The 21928-nt window shown below is 44.3% G+C and overlaps 1 long non-coding RNA gene across 2 annotated transcripts; it reads right to left on the bottom strand.

Moving 5' to 3' along the window:
• Nucleotides 1-819: 819 nt before the first annotated feature.
• Nucleotides 820-21469, bottom strand: LOC120882284. Of its 2 annotated transcripts, XR_005725467.1 has the most exons (4): nt 19342-21469; nt 4750-4978; nt 3954-4187; nt 820-1953 (listed from the first exon to the last, which is right to left on the bottom strand). It is a non-coding gene; the product is annotated as an uncharacterized LOC120882284 (long non-coding RNA). The 2 variants fall into 2 exon arrangements; XR_005725468.1 differs by lacking the exons at nt 820-1953; nt 3954-4187; nt 4750-4978 and adding an exon at nt 13073-15863.
• Nucleotides 21470-21928: the final 459 nt, after the last annotated feature.

Below are 21928 nucleotides of genomic sequence, written 5' to 3'. Positions count from 1 at the left end.
AAAACCTTATTACACAAAAGCCTCTGAGTGATCAGGCCTCATCACTGGCCACGAATTGAATTCCTCTCCCTCAGAGGCCAAGAACCTCCCATTCTATCCCGGCTCAACAACAACCTTTCTCCTTGGGCCACACAAGTCTGACACAAGCCAGTGCTACCTTACCACCTGGACCCAGTATTCCCCATGACACATGCTTTAGAAAAGTCTGACTTGGGGCAGAATCAGAATCAGAAACCCTACATTTCCTATGCTATTTGCAACACAATGTATGACTCAGGCCAGAGCTAATTTACCACCCAGACAACATTTTCCCAATGTTGCTTGTGGCACAGAACTTTGATTCAGGCCAGAAGTAACTTATGCCCCTGACCCAACATTTCTCATGCTTCTTGCAGTAGGGAAGCCTGGCTCAGACAAGAGCCTATTTAACACCTGGACCCAACAGTTCCCATGACCCTCACTTTAGTGAAGTCTGACTAAGGCCAGAGCTGACTTACTACCCCAACCCAACATTTCCCATGACCCTCACTTTAGTGAAGTCTGACTAAGGCCAGAGCTGACTTACTACCCCGACCAAACATTTCTGATGCCCTTTATGGGGGCTTTATAGGGGCTTCCCTGGTGGCTCAGAGGTTAAAGCGTCTGCCTGCAATGCAGGAGACGTGGGTTTGATCTCTGGGTCAGGAAGATCCCTTGGAGAAGGAAATGGCAACCCACTCCAGTATTCTTGCCTGGAGAATCCCATGGACAGAGGAGCCTGGAGGGCTACAGTCCACGGGGTCGCAAAGAGTTGGACACAACTGAATGACTTCACTTTATGGCACAGAAGTTTGACCCAGGTCGGAGAAGACTTAACAACTGAACCTAACATTTCCCATGACCCTTGCTTTAGAGAAGTCTGACTCAGGCCAGAGCTACCATAGACCTGGAACCCCCATTTCCTAGGCCATTTGCAACACAGAAGTCTGATTCAGACCAGAGCTAACTTACCACCCAACCCAACTTTCCACAAGCCCATGGTACACAGAATTCTGACCAGGCCACAGCCAATTTTTGCCCTGGAGCCAACATTCACCATGCCCACATGCTGCCACTGCCACTTTGGGCATTCTTTAGGACTTTTGCAAGGCACCTGTGATGTCTGAGCTTTGAAGGAAGTAGTGTCTGGCTGGTATATCAGTAAAACATACCAAGCATAGCTGTTGATTTTCAGGTGTCTCTTTAGGATGCACAGGGACATCTCAACAGGAGAGCTGAGCACAGCCAAGTACAATCAACTTCAATGGGCACCTCCCCAGAGAGTCCCTCAGATTACTCTTCTAGGCCACAGTATAGGACCAGCAGTGTCCTCCTTTCCTCCGCTGCTATTCACAGCCTAAGGCAGTGATCATAGTGAAGCAGGAACACAAGAACTTTTCTAACATTGATATCCAAAAGTCTGAGGAATGCTGTAAAGTAAAGTAAAGCCCCCATTATGAAAGTCTCACCTGTACCAGAAGGCAATCTATTCTCATGTCTCACTCAAGGATATGCATTTCTATCATCGGTCCCCATGCTCTGCCCATCCCTGGCAGGGACAGGGATGTAGAAAGGGAAGAAAACACTTCTTTTAATACAAGAAGCTTCTCATATCTTTCAAACCACAGTCCCTTGTCCTTAATCATTATCAGCAGCTGCATCCAGTGCTGCTCTTCTCTATCATCTGGGCACCTGTAACCAGCAGGCCTCTGAAGGAGGAAAAGTGAAGTCACTCAGTCACGTCTGATTCTGCGACCCCATGGACTATAGCCTACCATGCTCCTCCATCCATGGGATTTTCCAGGCAAGAGTACTGGAGTGGGTTGCCATTTCCTTCTCCATCTGAAGGAGGGACCATGGTCTATATGCCATTCCATCTTTCCTGATCAGAGAGGCTCCTGCCCTGGTGTGATGCTGTAACTTCTATAAGCTTCTCTGTAAAAGAAGAAACAATCAAACTGGCTAACCAATCAGCCATGAAATCCATTTAGTTCAACATTTATTCTCCCCAATTTGGGGAGCATTTTCCTTACCAGTAGTTTCTACTACTGTAAAAACACTCCAGGTATTTCTTGAATTCCTACTATTGCATTCCAGTCTGCTACAATGAAAAGAATATTTTTTCAGGGGTGTTAGTTCTGGAAGTTGGTGTAGGTCTTCATAGAACCGTTCAACTTCAGCTTCTTCAGCATTATTGGTTGGGGCATAGACTTGGATTACTGTGATACTGAACGGTTTGCCTTGGAAATGAACAGAGATCATTCTGTTGTTTTTGAGACTGCATCCAAGTATGCATTTCAGACTCTTCCGTTGACTCTGATGGCTACTCCATTTCATCTAAGGGAGTCTTGCCCACAGTAGTAGATATAAAGGTCATCTGATTAAATTTCAATCCATTCACCCATTCCACACCATTTTAGTTCACCGATCCCTAAAATGTCGATGTTCATACACACCATCTCCTGTTTGACCCTTTCTAATTTGCCTAGATTCAAGGATCTAACATTCCAGGTTCCTTTGCAATACTGCTCTTCACAGCATCAGATTTTACTTCCATCACCAGTCATGTACACAACTGGGTGTTGTTTTTGCTTTTTCTCCGTCTCTTCATTCTTTCTGGAGTTAGTTCTCCACTGATCTCCAGTAGCATATTGGGCACCTACTGACCTGGAGAGTTCATCTTTCAGTGTCCTATATTTTTGCCTTTTTATACTGTTCATGGTGATCTCAAGACAAGAATACTGAAGTGGTTTGCCATTCCCTTCTCCAGTGTACCACATTTTGCCAGAACTCTCCACCATGACCCATCCATCTTGGGTGGCTCAACACGGCATGGCTCATAGTTTCATTGAGTTAAAAAAAAGTCTATGGTTCATGTGATCAGATTGGTTGGTTTTCTTTGACTGTGTTTTTCAGTCTGTCTGCCCTCTGATGGAGAACAATAAGAGGCTTATGGAAGCTTCCCAATGGGACTGACTGAGGGGGAAACTGGGTCTTTTTCTGATGGGCAAGGCCATATTCAATAAATCTTTAATCCAATTTTCTGCTGAAGGGTGGGGCTGTGTTCCCTCCCTGCATGGGACCTTTTGGAGGAGGTCACATTATCTTCATTGCCTCCACTATAGTTTGGCCTCAGGTCAAATAACAAGAAGGGAACATAGCCCTGGCCTTCAACATTTTTTACAAGTAGTACTCAAATCACAGGATTTGAGAAGATTAGGAAATAAACTAATGAAAAGAACAGAGGATAGTTCTTACTTCCATTAATCTTCATATCAGTGGTGGTTGTAGTGGTTTTCTTATTAGTATCATCACCACCAAAGCCATCATCATTTCCAGTAGGCTAACATGCATCTCAAACTGACTGCTGCTATCCTGCTGAAACTAGTGTCTGCATAGAACAGGAAACCAGTATAAAAAAGAAAGATACCCTGTTTCAAAGGCCGTGCATTCAAGTGCCCAATATATCCCATTTCTCTGTCACCCACATAAATCAGAGGCAAGCATGAGGTTGAAAAAGATAACATATTTGGAAGACCTTGTAGTACATTACAGAGAAGGCAATGGCACCCCACTCCAGTACTCTTGCCTGGAAAATCCCATGGACGGAAGAGCCTGGTAGGCTGCAGTCCATGGAGTCGCTAAGAGTCAGACATGACTGAGCGACTTCACTTTCACTTTTCACTTTCATGAATTGGAGAAGGAAATGGCAACCCACTCCAGTGTTCTTGCCCGGAGAACCCCAGGGACGGAGGAGCCCGGTGGGGTCGCACAGAGTTGGCCACAACTGAAACGACTTAGCAGCAGCAGTAGTATATTACAATTCCCACTCAAAAGAAAACATTCATCGAATACAAGGCTCAGGATGCTAAGTGACAAGGCAGGCCTAGGGATCAACACCTGGAATAGCACAGAGGAGCCAGGTCACATCTGACCTGTACTGAGTAGTGTCCCCTTGTCTTTTTAAAGAGTGTGCCAGTTCTTGAGTGAGATAAGTTCTTGCTGTCAATCGGCCAATACGCTTTTTGAATGCTCTGCCTTGTGGCTGCTTCCTACGATGAAAATAGTCAGCAGAAGTAACCACGAAAAAATTCACTAAGACCTTTCCCACAGACCCTCCAATGAAGAGACTCAGGACGACTGTGATGTGATGGGCAGCCGGCACAAGCCTGTGGGGAAAGGAGAGAAGGGGCCACCGTCATTGATAAGTTTCACAACTCTTTTGACTAGCAGATCAGCCAGGCTTGGTGACCATCATGTCTCTTGGAGAAGGAACACTGGTTAGGAGAAAGCTTTTTCTCCGTATTATACGTTTCAGTTTGTTATTGCATGAGGAATCCACAAAGACACCCATCGTCCAAGGATTAGAAGTATTTTAACCCGTTACAGGTATAAACCAAAACAGTTTGAATGTCAATGTACTGGGCAAAGGCCACACACTCTGTATTCCCAACAAGGAAATGTGCAATTTGAATGTGGGTGGGTGAAATTCAGGTTCTATGATGCCAGCTTCTGACTGAAACTTGTAGCACTAACAAAGCAGGGGAACCAAAGTTATCTATAGAGACTAAATGTTAGAAGGCTCTCTGAGGATATTTTAAATAATGCACATTTCTATTGAACATTTTCCCCTCTGCTTTCAGATGAGCTAATGACCTCACCTGAATGTTGATAAATAAATCAACACTCAGAAAAGAAGTGACATTATGTAGAAAAAGAAAGAGCAGAGACCTTTCTGGCACTGCCAAGTAACAGGCACACTTTGGCCTGCACAGGGTTCACACCGTGGAAAGTCCTCCCAGTTGCAAATGCGAAGCCATGTCAGCCTCCACGTGAGGTGTCCGAGTTGACCAGAGCAGAACATCACTCCCAGCAAGGATAAGCCTGGTGTCGCAGCAGGACAAAAGATATGTAGTTTGCAACAAGATGCTTCAGTAACTCCTGAGGTAACTCAGTGGCCCTGTGAAAGGAAACAAGCATGAAAATGAAATGATGGCAAAGTTAAAGAGCTGGGGCAGGAAAAGGAAACAGTGGCCATAAAAGGAGTTGAGCAAAATATCATCCCTTTCTGCTCCAATAGGTGCATTCACGAAATGGGGGACTACATTTCTTGAGCACCATCTGTACCTTAGGTCTTTAACAAAGGTTATGACACTTGACTCTCACAACATCCAAGACAGCATGCTAGATATCCCATTGTGCAAAGGAGGAGAGAGTAGAGCTGAAAGATGATTGTAAGAGAGAGCCTAGAGACTTTCAGACTCAGATACTGGAGGCTGTTTGTGAATGAAACACTATGTATGGTCCCAGCAATATCTGCAAGCAAACAAACGGCCTAGAATTACTGGAAGGGTGAAAATTTGAAGGAGTATTGACAATTACTTCCACTATATTCCCAGGATCCTTATCACATGTGGAAGGGGTCTGGGAAACCACCATTGACCACCACGCACTTGGTCCACAAGTCCCATTTTACCCTTTTTTATAGACAGAAATGTTTTCAATTACCTTCAGATCCATATTGTCATACTAGGAAAAAAGGTACCCAAGCAGCACAAATTCTGCATTCATGAGGTTTATTTTCAGCAGGACAATCCAGTCCATCTTGCTGCTGCCAGCTAGTGTGAGAGTTTCCAACCAGAATAAAAACAAAGATCAACCCTTTGATGGTACACTGTCAAAATCATTTGATTTTGGTAACTGACATTATAAAAGTCAATGTGTTTGCAACAGAGGCACCAATAATGAACAGAGGAACATGATTAAGGACTGAAAAAAGATACCACTGTCTTCTTTAATGCACTGATTCCATTAACAGTTTCTACCACACAATTACCAAGTCATGTCCAGGGAGACACCTTGACATTGCTCTCTTAGAGGCCCAGGAAATACATTTTGATGCCATCTTCAATTATGTTACAGGTGACAGGGAAGGAGTCCTACCCTCTGCCCAGCAAATTTGGCCCACATAACATAAGCTTGCTCTTATTTGTCTAGTTGACCAGGTAGGTTGGTTCCAGATCCACTCTTTACTTGACAGTCCCCTAGGCTGACTAGTACAGGACTTTTCCATCACAGGTCCTGAAAGAGATCTGCAAGTAGATTGCCTGTGGGTAGACTGAGTAGCACAGCTGCAGGAAATTTAAGTAACACGGAAATGCATATAGGTGGGTATCTGGGGCAAACACCCCATTTCCCTTATGTAGAGAAGCTTCCAAAACCATTGAACTCAGGAACCCAATCATGTTACCTCTGCCCATTAGACTAGGCCAAATGTTATGAAATGTAACATAAGACAGAGACTGATCTTCAGAAGTATGGCTGCCCCTTCAAAATGAACTACTGGTTCATCCTGCTTAAACCAAACATTGCACAGTAATTATGGAACATTACAGTGAAACGCTATAACACTTGTTTGAAGAAGGACAGTCTCAGAGAACACCTTTTTCTTTTTCTTTTCTCAGAGCTTGGGCCAGTGGACAGCTTGATGCCAGTCACTGTTGTTAAACAAGCGGTAAAAATCCAATCGCAACGATTTTTTCGTTTATATGCAAAGAAGATAATGAAAACATTTACAGAAATCTTATGAAACAGTTCAGGACCCATATTTAACTAGGTTAAATGATAACAACAGTGCAATTTTTCAGCAAAACAAAATCCTAAATTCTGTAAATGGGAGACATAGTAAGATGAAATGAATCCAGTGTCATAACACATCAAAGACTGTCACATGATTACATTCTGCATTTATAAATCAAGACTGTTCCCCAGTGTTTATTCTCAAGGAGGTTTATGAAGAGGGAATAATACCAGAATATAAACAACATAACTCTATCAAACAAGAAATTATAATACAAAATAAAACATAACCAGAAGTGAAGTTCATTTCCTCTAAATTGAAATTTGCACAAAACCATTTAAAGAAAATTCTGGGGAGCCCCAGGAGCAAGCATAATTGAATTCAGTGGGATGAACATGTAAAATGAAGATGTTAAGAGCGTGGAGAAGGCAATGACACCCCACTCCAGTACTCTTGCCTGGAAAACCCCATGGATGGAGGAGCCTGGTGGGGTGCAGTCCATGGGGTCGCTGGGAGTCGGACACGACTGAGTGACTTCATTTTCACTTTTCACTTTCATGCATTGGAGAAGGAAATGGCAACCCACTCCAGTGTTCTTGCCTGGAGAATCCCAGGGACGGGGGAGCCTGGTGGGCTGCGGTCTATGGGGTCACACAGAGTCGGACATGACTGAAGGGACTTAGCAGCAGCAGCAGCAGCAGCAGCAAGAGCATGGAGTGTTGACAGACAAGAGGAGCTCATGCACATCCACCATGACTATGTAAACTCAAGCACCCAGTCAGTCCACTCAATTCAGAATATACCCATCGATAATATATTTATTTGAAGAGTAGTTGTGAAACACGACCAAGATCACACTTAAGCAAAGTCAAATGATTGCAATGCCCTGAAAAGGCCCACACCATTATAATGTATAATAAAAGGAAAAGGACAACACTGGGTGCTTGATTCCCTCCTGCGTTTGAGAGAAAACAACAGGCAAAGAGACTGCTATTTTCTTATTTGTAACCACCAAACATCACCAAATCTTTTAAGGGCATTTTGTGCTTGATAGAACGATCTTAAACACAAAATGCAAAACAGCCTTCAAAGGTGACTGAAGACCATATCCAGGGTCCCTGAACGAGCCCTGAGACAATCAAGCCATCTGTTTACTCAGTTTTCACGTTAAAATTCTCAGAATCTGTGTTCCGTTTTAAGGCAACACGTGAAGAAGACCATTCCAAAAGTTAACAAAGAAATGATATTAAACTTAGAGCCATGTTGTTAAATAAAACACAAAACACCAAGGCAGCCAAGGGTCGTCAGCTGTCATAACACGGCACGCACTCCCTCAGAGACTTTCTTGTTTCATGTGGAAAATAACAGAAACACGCTCAGTGGTTAAAAAAGGTCACAAAAATAGCCCAGATCAACATTTGAACCAATACCTGGCAACGATATATCCAGCCCAAACTCCCTACAACACAAGGCAGAATCAGTCCAATTGTGACCAATGGTCATCAATTGTCCACCACCCTCTCACCATTCAGCCAACTGTACACACACTTCCCTCGCTTCAGCCACAAACACTACAAAACAGTAACACCATTAATGGGAAAGGTGTCTTCAAGACACACGATTAAACCAAGAAAATCTTCAAGGTTCATCAGGCTGTTATAATACAGCCCAACACCAAACCTGGAAGTGCCTGAGAGACCTTCTGTGCCATCCACCCAAGAGCCTCCAGACATGTCTGTCAAGGGGTCCTTTAGGACATTCCATCTACCCGACTCTTCAAATCCTATCACAGCCAAATTTGAATAAAGTAACGAAATGTATGCTTTTGAGATCTCAGGAAAGGAAGCCACCGTGTTAAACCCTAACCAAAGAGAATGGTCGATGGAAACCCCACAGGACAATCCAGACAGTAGGGAGCTTAGTCTCGCCCTTACTCACATGCTAGGGCTTCTTCTGCAATGATTCCACAGCCCCACCTCCCAACGTCATCATTGGTGGGCCTGCGATGATTGACGGGGAGATTGGGCATTCCTCTCAGGTAGGTCTACTAGTGGGAAACTGTCCGTTGTCCAAGGCCCAGATGTAGTAATAAAATCTCTGCTCGTATTCCTATCTCTTCCTGTATCTGTGTCCATCCCTCAATGCCTAGCTCTACTGTTAGGTCTTTGCCCAGATCTTTTGCTTTGTTTCTTGTCATCTTAGATTTTGGAAATTTGCATGTTCAGTTTAACCAGGCATAGGTCAACTACATCCCCCTGCAGGAAGCCATCCAAACTTAACTCCTTTCAGGCATAATGTGACTTGTTCATATTAGATATGGACTTGGAGATATACCAGAGCAGAGATGCAGGGGAATTGTCTATGAGCTCTGGGATCAGACAGTACTGGGCTGGGCACTGTGTGAAGGAGCCAGTGTTTGCACTTGGAAATTTGGCAAGTCAGTTCAGGTTGCAGACATTTTGGGAAGACCAGGGAACACTGACCACAAGCTAATTCATAGAAGCCTCCTAGGATTCAGTTCAGTTCAGTTCAGTCGCTCAGTCATGTCCGACTCTTTGCGACCCCATGAATCACAGCACTCCAGGCCTCCCTGTCCATCACCAACTCCCGGAGTTCACTCAGACTCACGTCCATCGAGTCACTGATGCCATCCAGCCATCTCATCCTCGGTTGTCCCCTTCTCCTCCTGCCCCCAATCCCTCCCAGCATCAGAGTCTTTTCCAATGAGTCAACTCTTCCCATGAGGTGGCCAAAGTACTGGAGTTTCAGCTTTAGCATCATTCCTTCCAAAGAAATCCCAGGGCTGATCTCCTTCAGAATGGACTGGTTGGATCTCCTTGCAGTCCAAGGGACTCTCAAGAGTCTTCTCCAACACCACAGTTCAAAAGCGTAAATTCTTCAGCACTCAGCCTTCTTCATAGTCCAACTCTCACATCCATACATGACCACTGGAAAGACCATAGCCTTGACTAGACGGACCTTAGTCGGCAAAGTAATGTCTCTGCTTTTGAATATGCTATCTAGGTTGGTCATAACTTTTCTTCCAAGGAGTAAGCGTCTTTTAATTTCATGGCTGCAGTCACCATCTTGGTACCACCCTCCTCAAGATTTTCATATCCTTTCCTGCTTTTCTGTGAAAATCTTGTCCTCCCTACAAGGCCCAGTCATAAATCACTTCTCTACCTCTTTTCCTGAATTTATGTCCCCACCTCAATGACAAGAACAGTTATTTCTCCTGTTGCTATAGGAGGAAACATACGAGGACTTCAATATCTCTGCTCCAAAGGTCGCTAAACTTCACAGTTATTTAGAGTGAGACTGGAAGCCCACTTCTTTCCTCCTGCTGAGAGACCTCTGCTGCTGCTGCTACTGCTACTAAGTTACTTCAGTCGTGTCCGACTCTGTGCGACCCCATAGATGGCAGCCTACCAGGCTCCCCGTCCCTGGGATTCTCCAGGCAAGAACACTGGAGTGGATTGCCATTTCCTTCTCCAATGCATGAAAGTGAAAAGTGAAAGTGAAGTCGCTCAGTCATGTCCGACTCAGTGACCCCGTGGACTGCAGCCCACCAGGCAGGCTCCTCCGCCCATGGGATTTTCCAGGCAAGAGTACTGGAGTGGGGTGCCATTGAGAGACCTCTGCAGTTGTACAAACAAGAAGGTGCAGCTTGACTACCTTGAGTGTTTAACTCATCTGCACTCTACAGATTATGCAGACCACATAGACCCTGGCTTCCTTAGCTGGACTGCATGGTCACAAGTTGCACAGTGCTCCTAGAAAAGATGATCTAATGCTGTCACTGTCCTTCCCATGGAAAAGGTCATCTAGAAGGGTCTTTGAGGCTTCATGGTGTGAACAGTGTTATGCAGCACTCCATGATGTTGTGTCAACCACTGTGATGGCTAATTTTAGGTGACAACTCAACTAGTAATATAACATTCAAATTAATCATTATTTCTGATTGTAGCTGTTAGGGTGTTTCTGGATGAGATGAGCATTTGAATCAGTGACTTAGTAGAACAGAAGGCTTTCCCCAGTGTGGGTGGGCATCATCCTATCCGTTGAAGGCCCAAATGGAACAAAAAGCAGAAAAAAGAAGAATATTTCTGCTTTTTCCTATCTCATTGCTTGAGATAGAACATTTCTATTCATTTTTTACTTCTTTTAAAAGAGGATGCACACCACCAGAACCCCTGATTCACAGGCCTTCAGACTGGGACAGAATTATATCACTGGCTTTCCTGGCTTTACAACTTGTAGAAAGGAGATTGTATAATTTCTCATTCCTCCAAATAGGAATACATTCCTCCAAATAAACCTTCTTCATATATATACACATGTAGGAATACATATATACACACACACACACACATACATACATACATATAAATATAGAAATAAAATGTCTCTTATTGGTTCTGTTTCTTTGAATAACTCTGACTGATAAACCTGAATATCGCAGACAGCTGCTATTGTTAGATTCGGCTGCATAGACCTCAAATAGAACTTGGAAGAAACAGCAAAATCAAATACATGAAAGTTCATTCCAAACTATGCATGAGGATATTAAGATACCAGAAACAGCCAGATATTACCCCAGAGGAGTTTCTCTTCCACTAGAGATTAGATGCTTCCTAGCAAGCCCAGAGAAAGCTTACAGGTGAGCTCTTCCAAATCTTAGGTTGTTGGGTGAGACTTTGATACGACCCTGAGGGCAGGAGAGTTGTTGCAGGCCATGTCCAGTAATCCAAAAGAATGATTAATCCACATGGGGAGGCACAACAAGGAAGATTGGGGCCTTTGATGTGAATCCTGTCTTAGGATCTGCCAAGTCTTTCTGATGTGTTACTAGGCTTGTCTCTCTGACTGTCTTCATCAGATGCCTATATATGCTGGACCCTCTCAATCCCTGGCATCTGTTGACCACTACCACACAGGTCCTATCTGTCAGATCACCATTGTCTCCTCGATCTGTGGTCACCATTCATTCATTTTTTGTGTGTGTATGTGTGTGTGCACCATGCAGCTTGTGGGCTCTTATTTCCCCAACCAGGGATCAAACCTGGGCCCACAGCAGTAAAAGCACTGAGTTTTAGTCACTAGATCGCCAGGAAAGTCTTGCCATTCATTGTTGTCTCATTTATACTTCATTCCACATTTATAGTCTGTCTGCAGAAATAATGACCTCTCATCTATTGTGTACAGTACATGGGCTATAGGTATGCTGTTTGGATTCATACCACAATTACTAATACTACCAGCTGAATACCCTTCATTGTTATTTTGCCTCAGTTTCCTAATCAGTAGAGAGAGGATACTAATAACAACTATATCACCAGGCTACCATGACCCTTAATGAGTTCATGCAAAGCATTTAGACCAGTGCCTTACAGTCCTGAATATTCACTGGAAGGACTGATGGTGAAGCTGAAACTGCAATTCTTTGGCCACCAGATGCGAAGAATGGACTCACTAGAAAAGACCCTGATGCTGGGAAAGATTGAAGGTGGGAAGAGAAGAGGCCAACAGAGGATGAGATGGCTGGATGGCATCACTGACTCGACGGACATGAGTCTGAGTGAACTCCGGGAGTTGGGGATGGACAGGGAAGCCTGGCGTGCTGCAGTTCATGGGGTCACAAAGAGTTGGACACGACTGAATGACTGAACTGAACTGAACTAATACACACTAAGCTTTCGTGTAAAGTTAACTAGTACTGTTACTTTAACACCATGCCTGTCTCTGGTCAAATACACCCTCCTTTCTGGAGACTTTATTATGCTAGCTTCACCAACAAGAGTCTAATTTCTCTGATTCTTTTTCTACCTACCATTCATGTAACATAATCCACATCTTAGCAACATTGGGCAGTTTGCCAGTTGTTTTGTTCCACAATTATTACTTTCATCTATGTTAATGTCTTTGTTGACTTATTAACTCTTGCACATGTCTTCATGTATATGTCTTGTTCTTACAATTTTTACCACCAGTTTCCAATTCATCAGCTAAATAGCTCATTTTGTTCCCTGATAAAGTATAGCTCTATATCAGCATAATACATATGAAGATTGAATAGCACATAAGGAGACACTGAAATAGCACCTTTCACTAGGAGATCCCCAGTGATATTCCCCACTGAGAATGTCATAAACCCATTGTCTACTAATTGCTTTGGCAGAAGGCACAATGTGGGTGGTATCTGACTGAGGAATTGGCAAAAATGTACAGAACATTTAGTTGACCATATAAGGTCTCTCTGTTGAAACATGTATATTATCATATGTGAAACAGATCATCAGTCCAGGTTCGATGCATGAGACAAGTTGCTCAGGGCTGGTGCACTGGGATGACCCTGTGGGACGGGATAGGGAGGCAGGTGGGAAGGGGGTTCAGGATGGGGAACACATGTATACCCATGGCTGATTCATGTCAATGTATGGAAAAACCCACAACAATACTGTAATTAGCCTCAAATTAAAATAAATAATTTTTTTAATGAAAAAAAAAGAAAAGATGCAACAAGCTGAAATGTGTGTTTAATGAGAGTGGACATAGAATATGCAAGAGAGAGGAAGTGGTTTAAAGGATTAAGTTGGAGCAAGTGCACAGGAACAGGAATGTGAAAGAACATGGTCTTCTCAGGGAAGAACACATATTTGGTCCTCATGGGAGAAGACAGTCAATGATATAACCTGCAAAAGATGAAGGGCAAAAAGATAAGTGGTCCAAGGCAAAGAACCATGTGTTGGATGTGATAAACTCCATGGAGATCCAATTTGCTTTTCAAATCTACCATTTGCATATCAATGTACAGAACAGATCAAAAGAGAAGGTCAGCAGAAAAGGGAGACTGAGCACCCATGGCCACCTCCCTCCAACATCCCATCAGACTTACGCATGGAGGAGCACACCATGTCTGCTGCCGTGTGGAACAGGGCCTGGCTGTGGAAGCGAGCATAGAAGGCAAGGTCCATGGTATCACTGGAGAAGCAGTATAAGCAACCATGAACCGCATGATAAACATGTCAAGCCTGTCGGGACCATCTTGAAGAGCCAACTGACCACCTCCCTGGCCGCCTGCAGCAGTGCTTGAATCCAAGTGTCAGATGCATTTTGAGTTCCAGCAGCCATGTACGGGGGCCCCAAGCTATTGGAAACCCCTAGTGGAGCCCTCCAAGAGCCCCCGAGCCAGGCTTCTGCCCTCCTTCTCTAAGCCAGGCTGTAGCCTAAGCGTTCACCACCTGGCTGAGGGCTGGCCTCCAGATGTCCTAGGGGATCTGCCTGCCTAGACCATGCATCTGGTACTTCCTTTTGTGGGCCTGGCACAACCCCACCTCCTGGCATCTCTTCCTGGGGCCAGGTGTGGGCCTGTGACCCAGACAACTTGCCTCCCTGCCCAAACTTTGGATGCTCCTCCTTCTGCCAAGGTGGTGAGTGTCCACACTGAAGTAGTCTGCATCAGGGCTTCCACATGCACAGGCACACACACACAAATGCACACACACATTGACAAAACGTCACTCACATCATCAACTTTATGTGTTGAAACCTCCTGCAAAGATGTCTCCCAAACTCAATCTACCCATGAACAAAATGAAAGCACCTGTTTCACTGCATTCTGAATGTTATTTTCTAACCATCATTGTACATCTTATAGGGAAAAGGTGCGTCTTAAATTCTTTGGTTTGACTGTTTTGAACAATACTTGGGGGCAGACTGAAAAGCATTTGAATGAAAATTATACCGGATATTCACTGCATTTCTGGAACTATTCTCTGTGGATTGCCCGGTCAAGAACATGGCCCATCTATCAGTTGGTCAGGGTGAGGGTGTCGTTGGTAAACCCAGACTTGTGTCTGGTTTCTGTAGTGATGGCATTCCGGCTTAGCAGTGTGACCTTAACCTGTGAAGTTTAGTGTAACTGTGGATTGTGAGTGTTAGCGTTGCCCCCCTTGCCCTTCCCCTCATGAGATGGGCTCCATGCTCCCACAACATAGGGCTGGAGCAGGGTACACAAATTGCTGTGGGTTGTCTTCTGGCACGTGGTTCAGTCACTAAGAATACATCTATATCTGGAAGAGTAATGGCTTCCCCAAATTGACCCACATCACTTGTCCCAATCAGAAGAGAAACTCAGACCACACATAGCAGGAAACATACCTTCATGTTGGTGACACTGCGGCTGGAGACTAGGAGGAAACCGAAGCCTGTGTCCCTAGCCTGTGTCCCTGAGATACAGAGAGATGGAAAGATAGATCGCTGGAGGGATATAGAGACAGGAAGAAGAATGGGGAGGCAGGGAGAAGGCTGAGAGGACACCAGCGCTAGAAGCAAAACACAGACTAGCCTGCATTTGCCTCTGTCTGGAGGAGAATTGTGCCCTAGGGACTTCCAAGGTACTTACAACCTTTGCAGTCTGAGTCCACCCTTCCTCCAAGCCCGACCAGAATCACACTGTGCCAGGGGATCCATCCTGAATGTCATGAGATGACCACCAGTCAGTCCAACAGTATTGGCAGTAAGGTGCTCCACGCCTTTCTAGTCTTGGCATTCCTGCAGTGGTAAAAGAACAAAAAGCAAAAAAGGAACCCAGAATGGGCAGGTCCCTACTCATCCTTTATTCCTATAATCTTCCTGTCAGCCACTCATTTCTCTCCAAGGTGAGACCACATTTAAGGAAAAAGGAGAGTAGAAGGAGGCAGTGACCCCTGCTCTCTGAATATGTGTGTGTGTGTGTGTGTGTGGAAGAGGCAAGTGAGCCTTAGTGATTTATGAAATCCCTGACATCCAGCAAAATAACAGAGTTCTAAAGGTGCACACCTGTTCCACAAGCTATGTGTACTGCTACATGAATGTGCCTGTGCACTGAGACCCTACTTCTGAGTGTCAGGATATCCAGTGTTTCCCTTAAGATTCCATTGCATCATCACATATTTCCTCATATCAGTATTTATGAGGGAGACACATACAGCCTGGCCCAGAAAAAACCCTCAATAAATGGAAAAAAATTATGCACACTCAAGTCTTCCCCAAGTTCAAAATGCTTTGGTCTCCTATAAAACAGAAAACATGTCCACTGATTAATTCTGTAATTCATACCTGCCTATCCTGTATTCCGAGTACAGGTGAGAAGTAGACCCACCCCCTCCAACATCCAAATCTCAGCATGTTTCACTCTTACCTGCTGACTTGGACTTGCATAGCTAAGTCGGGTAGCTCACATCTTAATGGATAAGTCATCCTTTAACATGAGTAGATCATAATACTGAGACAAAGAAAGAAATTTCAGCTGAAATGACTGTATAGAAGATCTTCTTCAATCTCCACATACTGAGGAACCCCTAGGACAGGAGGTCACACGTTGCAGCTTTGGGGTCCCCTAGACACTGATCACAAGATGTGAGTAGCTGACACCTGCAGCTATAAGATCTATATGAAAAATTAGGGAGAGACCCAAGCCCACCACCCAGTGAACAGATCTTCAATCAGGACAGCCTGGGACAGTCTTGCTTTCTTTTCCCCAGGAGCACAATTTCAATGAGCACAAGGTTTCAATGACCTCCCTAGCCCTCAATGTCTCTGGCCGTTCCCACACCCAAGTTGTACCACCTCACTCCAAGGCCACGTGAGCCTTGTGCGTGCACAAATATGCTATGTTGGATGCCATGTGGAACAGGGTGTACCTGTAGATGTGCACATGGAAGGCAAGGACAATGGCTTTACCCAAGGAGCAGTATGGCAGCCACCCACCCCATGTGGATAAGGCCAACACCTGTCTGGACCACCTGGAGGAGAGAAATGAGCACCTCACTGGCTGCCTCTCAGAGCGCTTGAATCTAACTAGTAGACTCACCTTGAGTTCCAAGAGCTGCTCAGGGAGGCCCAAAGGAATTAGCAGTCCATACTAGACCCCTCCAAGGTCCTGGAGCTGGGCCTCAACCTTGCCTCCCTGAGCCAGGCTCTAGCCTGAGCCCCCACAACCTGACTTGGGGCTGGACTGCAGATGTCCTGGGGGATCTGCCTGCATAGGTCCTCTTTCTGGTACTTCCCTTCACCTGCCTGGCATACCCCACCTCATGGCATTCCCACCTTCGGCCAGGTGTGCACATGTGATCCACCCAACTTGCTTGCCTGCCCAACTCCTCGATGCTTCCCCCTCTGCCTACGTTCCTTAGGCAGATAGAAGCGTTGTCTTAAAATTGTCTGGAACTACTATTCCCACACCATGTTGCCATTTGAATGGCTATTTCACAAAATGTTGGCATGCTCAGCTCCACAAAGAGTTTTTAAATTTACTATTAGAAATTTTATGCAATGTGTGTAGAGTTTTAATTTTTTTAAAGCACTAGTTAAAGACAAAAGCTTTAGCCACTCAGTTACCTTTTCGAATCTGTTCATCCATATTCTGGTAATGAGTGAAATGTAGTGAATAATTCCTAATACTCAAAGGACTGGATTCTAATACAAATTGGACCAGGAGCTTATTGTGTGCTTCCAGGTTTTTGTTCCCATGACTTCTGATGTTCTCCAGAACCATGCTGGGCCATTCCTCGTATCCTCAACCTTAGCAGGAATAGGACATACACCCCCCACATACACACAATATCCAGGTATGCATCAGTTATCCTTATGAATAGGTGACAAGGATCACCTCTCCTAGGAAGATGTCAGATTACCTACTATCCTTACCTTAACACAGGGAGATCTTCAGTTCTGGTTTCAAGACCCCTCCCCCTGCTACCCACCACCTCTCATCAGTGCCCAGATCACTGAGCCCAGAGTCCCACTCGGTACCTGTTGTGATGCACACGCAGAGCCACATCTTCATCAATGCTGCCTGGAGTCATCACAAACAATAACATCTACTGCGGGAGCATTTCCACCATACAAATTTTATTGAAACACAACATTGTACAAATTAAAAATATTTTACACAATCGTCTGTTGTTCTCTGACATGAGTGGTAAAGTACATCTTCCATTTGCCAAGACTGGTGAGATCAGCATAGCAACTTAAACCGTCTATAAACAACGCCTGTGGTTGTATTCCCTACTGCAAAGGCCCACAGAGAACTCACCACAAGAACACAGGTTTTGGTGAAATATAATTTAACTGGAGGGTGAACAATGACTCCTACATAATCCTTTTCCTTGAGGTACCTTGGGACAAGTTCTACTGAAGGTAGTTCCCTGTGGCCTGAGTTTGGCCCTGGGTGCGGCAATCACAATTTGTGGGTGACAGACATCTGCAGGGACCTGGTATCTCACGTTAGGGTACAGCAGGGCAAATATAAAGTTACATAAGAAAAATGGTTTAATTTTCCCCACTGAAAACTGACAGTAGTCCTTCACCCCTCCCTTCACTTTAGAGGGTTAACTTTGGAAAACGTGTCAGTTCTTTCTCTGCATCTTTATATGTGTGGAAATCTTTTAAAAAGCTCAGTAAGCCTCTTGCCATCTTGACAACCGAGGAATGCTCCTTTAAGGACCCAACAGGAAAATCCATGCAAAGAGGGGTGCTAGGTAGGAAAGAGTCAGACACGATTGAGAGACTGAACTGAACTGAACTGAGGTAGGAGAGAACAACTTAAGCAGTTGAAACAGACTTCTGGACGCTCGGGGTAAGAAATGACCATCAAAGCAGTGCACAAGAGTAAATAAAGCTAAATAAAAATAAATAAAGCTCCAGGAGAAAACCATGAAAAAGTGATGAAAGGCAGCATCTCAGTAGGATTACAGCATCTGTAGAAACAAGAGGTTTCCTTCTCAGAACTCCCTCAGGTTATGTTATTCTGCAACAGTATAAAACATTATAAACAACATTAAACAGTGCACAGAACAAGCAGCGGTAGCAAAATCATCTCCTGGCAGAGAGGCCCACAATCCACTAGGAAAATGAAATGTGAAGACCTGATGCCAATATTAATGCCTCACCTTCAGTACAGGTCCACATTCACTCACCTCACAGATATCCATGTGCTTTACTATCTTCTATATCACAGTTATGGCCACCCAATGGTAGTGAGAGGGAACTGGGCTAGGAGACAGCAGACAGGGCCCTGATGTCTGCCACATATTTCACACCAAAGATCCTTGCCCTTCCACTGTCAGTCTTTCCTTATACTCTCAGAGCCTCCTCCTTATACCCTTGCTGGGCCCAAATTTCCCTAATCAAGAGGAAGCAGAAGCCTGAAATGGGGGAACCACTGGACCATTTTCTTCCCCATACTGAGCTCCCTTTTACTGTCACCCACTCCTATATCACAACACAACAAACAATGCATAACTGCCCCACCACTGTGGTACTAACAACATCTTCTTCCTTGAGATTTCAGAGAAGGTCCCCTTGAGGCAATGTCACCCCCACAACAGGAAGACCCAAATGGAAGAGAAGCCACCACCAAGCACAAAGGCTTTCCAGCAGATACACAGAGGAGAGACAGCTAAAGCCTGGGGGTGTAACCCTCCCCAACAAGAAGAAAACAAGGTCTTCATCCTCCAGTCATCACACCTGACTCTGGAGTTTCCTGGTCATCCAGGCTCATCAGCACATGACCGGAAGGAAACAAACGGCCCGACTCCAAGACTGCTCATTGACAAGACCCACCTGACCTCATTTTTTCAACCAATGTGCTGAATGTGCTACCCTCTCCCAGCACTGGTGGCCCCACATAATATAAGTCTATTATATTATAATGAACTTAATATAAGTTTCTTATATTATATAAGTTTATTATATCTTACTTGTCTAGTTGGTGAGGCCAGTTGCTTCCAGATCCACTCTTCACTTGACAGTCCTAGGGGCTGACCAGTACTGGACTTTTCCATCACAGGTCCTGCAAGAAGATTGCCTGTGGGTTCACAGACTAGCACAACTGTAGGAAATTTAAGTAACTTGGAAACTCATATAGGTGGGTGCCTGCGGCAAACACCCCATTTCCCTTATGTAGAGAAGCTTCTGAAAACAAAGGAAACTCAGGAACCCAGTTGAGCACAGGAACCCAATCATGCTACCTCTGCCCATTATAGACTAGGTCAAATGTTATGTCAGGTATCATAAGACAGACTGATCTCCAGAGATATGGCTGCCCCTTCAAAACGAACAAGTAGTTGATCCTGCTTTAAACAAACATCACACAGTAATTATGGAACATTACAGTGAAAGGCTATGACACTTATTTGAAGAAGGACAGTCTCAGAGAACACCTTTTATTTTTTCTTTACTCAGAGCTTGGGCCAGTGGACAGCTTGCCGCCAGTCACTATGGTTAAACAAGGGTTAAAAAGCCAATTAGAACAATGCTTTTTATATTTAGGCAAAGAAGATAATGAAAAACTTTTACAGAAATATGATACAGCCCAGGACCCACATTTAACTGGGTAAAATGACACCAAACGCGTAATTGTTTGGCAGAAGAAGATCCCAAAGTCTGTTAATGGCAGACATAGTCAGATGAAATGCATTCACTGTGATAACACATCAAAGACAAAGTCACATGATAACGTCTGCATTTAAAAATCAAGACTATCGCCCAATATTTATTCTCAAGGAGGTTTTTGAAGAGGGAACAATACCAGAATATGAACAAAATAATTCTATCAAACAAGAAATTATAATGCAAAATAAAGCATAATCAGAGGTGAAGCTCATTTCCTGTAATTGATATTTACACAAAACCATTTAAAGAAAGTTCTGGGGAGCCCCAGGAACAAACTTAATTGAATACAGTGGGTGGAACATGTAAAATTAAAATGATAAGAGAGTCCATTCTGGCTGACAAAAGAAGCCCATTCATATCCACCAGGACTGTGCAAACTCAAGCACCCAGCTAGACCATTCAATTCAGAATATGCCCATTGAAAATACGTTTATTTGAAGAATACTGGTGAAACACAACCAAGAACACAATTAAGCAAAGTCAAACAATTGCAATGCCTTGAAAAGGCCCAACCATTATAATGTATAATAAAAGGAAAAGGAAAACATTGGTTGCTTGAATCCCTTCTGGGTTTGAAAGAAAGCAACAGCTCAGGAGACAGCTTTTTTCTTATTTGTAACCTGCATACATCACCAAATCTATTAAGTGAAATTTGTGCTTGAATACAACGATCTTAAACAGACACAAAATGCAAAACAGCCTTCTAAGGTTACAGAAGATCATGTCTAGGGTCCGTGAACGATCCCCGAGCCAAACAAGCCATCTGTTTACTCTCAGGATTTGTGTTCCGTTTTAAGGAAACACGTGAAGAAGACCATTCCAAAAGTTAACAGAAAAAATTATATTAAACTTAAAGCCATGCAGTTAAATAAAACACAAAACACCAAGGAAGCCAAGGGCTGTCAGCTGACATAACACTGCACACACTTGCTCAGAGACTTACTTTCTTGTTTTACGTGGAAAACAACAAAAACATCCCCAATGGTTAAGAAAGGTCACAAAAATGGCTAAGATCAACATGTGAACCAACCCGGCAAAGATATATCCACCCCAAATGTGCAAGGCAAAATACAAGGCAGAATCAGCTCCGTGGCAACCAAAGGTCACCCAACTTTCCAAGACCCCCACACCACCCAGTCAACCACACCCACCCTGTCCTCACAGTAGGACACAAACACTACAAAACATTAAGACCATGAATGGGAAGGGCGTCTCCAAGATCCACAATTAAACAAAGAAAATCTCCATTTTCATCAGCCTGTTAGAATAACACCCAACAGCAAACCAGGAAGTTCCTGAGAGACCTTCTCTGCCTTCCAACCTGGAGCTGACAGACATGTCTGTCAAAGTATCCATTAGGACACACCATCTACCGCCTCCCCAAATCACACTGCAGATAGCAAAACATAAAGTAAGTAAAACTTACGCTTTTGAGATCTTGGGAAAGGGAGTCGCCCCTCCCCAAATCACACTGCAGATAGCAAAACATAAAGTAAGTAAAACTTACGCTTTTGAGATCTTGGGAAAGGGAGTCGCCACGTCAAATCCTAACCCAGGAGAATCGTGGATGGAAGCCCCACAGGACAAACCAGACAGTAGGGAGCTTGCTGCTGCTGCTGCTAAGTCGCTTCAGTTGTGTCTGACTCTGTGCGACCCCATAGATGGCAGCCTACCAGGCTCCTCTGTCCCTGGGATTCTCCAGGCAAGAACAGTGGAGTGGCTTGCCATTCCCTTCTCCAGTAGGGAGCTTAGTCTGGTGCTTACTCAGACGCTAGGGCTTCTTTCATGACATTTCCATGGCCATGCCTCCCACCTCTCATTGGTGGGCCTGCAATAACTGACAGGGAGATTGGCCATTCCACTCAGGTAGGTCTACTGGTGGGAATCTGTCCT

This window comes from Oryx dammah, unplaced genomic scaffold (assembly GCF_014754425.2).
Source record: "Oryx dammah isolate SB20612 unplaced genomic scaffold, SCBI_Odam_1.1 HiC_scaffold_23, whole genome shotgun sequence".
NCBI lineage: Eukaryota > Metazoa > Chordata > Mammalia > Artiodactyla > Bovidae > Oryx > Oryx dammah.
Note: the sequence above shows the minus strand (reverse complement) of the source record. Positions and strands in the feature narration are given on the sequence as shown.